This window comes from Nematolebias whitei, chromosome 19 (assembly GCF_014905685.2).
Source record: "Nematolebias whitei isolate Nwh7 chromosome 19, NemWhi1, whole genome shotgun sequence".
Classification (NCBI taxonomy): Eukaryota; Metazoa; Chordata; class Actinopteri; order Cyprinodontiformes; family Rivulidae; genus Nematolebias; species Nematolebias whitei.
The window spans coordinates 18,735,310-18,736,924 of NC_056516.1; positions in this window are offsets into that span (position 1 = coordinate 18,735,310).

Here is a 1,615-nt window from a genome sequence, read left to right on the forward strand (position 1 = left end):
ATAGGAGATAACTTCTGTTGAAACATGGCGATAAATAAACTGAATTGAAATTTTATTATTTTATTTCATTTTAATTTATTTGAAAAATGTTGTAAGTTTTGTATGTCGGTGGCCAAACACTTTTAATTTGAAAACAAGAAAATAACAAATATGGGAAATTTCGTTTTGCTTCATTGCATTTTAAACACAACAACACAACACAAGACGGGCTGTTGGGTAAATAATGACAGTTTAGTTATGTTTTTTTTTTTGTTTGTTTGTTTTGAGAGAACGTTTTTCCTATGGCCTGTGAGCTGTTTGTCCTAAATGAGAAACAGTCACCTTGTTGAAGAAATATTCTTGTTTCACACTGAAACGTCACTGAGTGCATCGTTTTGAGTTCGAACTAATATTTGTGTATTTAGTATAATTAAAAATAAATAAATTATGTTTTCACATGCGCATGTTTATGTAACTATGTCTTTTTTTTTTACGAAATAACGTGAGGTTGCAAATTATTTTTATTGCTGAGTAGATCAATTTTCCATGGGTGTAAGACACAAAGTGGCCACTAGATGGCAGTGTTTGTCTATATTTCCGCAGTGACCAGCCTCAGCCAGTGAATCTGTAGCTACATCTGTGAACATCCAGCTGCAAAAGTTGTCTTTTTTCTGTTGATACAGTGTCCACATAAGAGTTGCTGTGTAGTACTTTTGGATGTTATTTATCTTGGGAAATTTTACAAGTCTTTTTCATCGCTTAAACAATTTTCAGGAATTAATATGACTGCGTAACAATGACGTAAACGCTTTTTTTTTTTTTTTGGTATTATTTCTTAAACGGTACAAAAAATATTTAAAAAGAGTTTATCTTAAACATAACTCAGATAAAAACCGACCCAGTCTATATTTTATTACAGGAACGGACTTTAACACACTCTACACAACCGGGATATCATGCCGGAATTTACTTTTATACTTATATACAACCACATGAAGACACACACAATATATATATAATAATAATAAAAAAAACGAAGCTATGATTGACAAGAAGACATCTCCAGCACGATTATCTAAGCATTATAATGAGAATTGCACCATGGACTGGATGTGGATGAAAGCACGGGTTCATATGATAAGATTAAGACTTCATAAACAAGCAAAGCATAAAAATAGAGTTCTCAAAGGGATGGAGCGGATTAATATTTAACATTCCCAAGGTCCAAATCCAGAACCGCAGAGCTCCCTGTCAATCTTCCATTTATCGCCCCTGTTAAAGATAAAGGTGTAGCTCGGTGGCGCACATCTCTTCAACAGAGGACAGTTTGTTTTTCATGCTTTGAAGAAAGGGGGAAAAAAAGAAAAGTCACACCTAATGCAGCTATAATCTAGTTTTTCTTCTTTTTCCACTTAATATTTAACAAATAAGGAGATGGAGGGTCCGGCCTTCAGGCCCCCGGCACTTTTGTTGCAGAGGCTCAGGGAAAAATTGCCTAAATACATTTGAATAAAGTTCAGTCAGGAAGGAGCACGTTGTCCCAATCCATGTGTCCAAAACGCGTGTGTATCCCCAGTTGATTGTGTCCATAATGAGAATACCAATTATTTAAAAATAACAACATTAAGAATAAAAA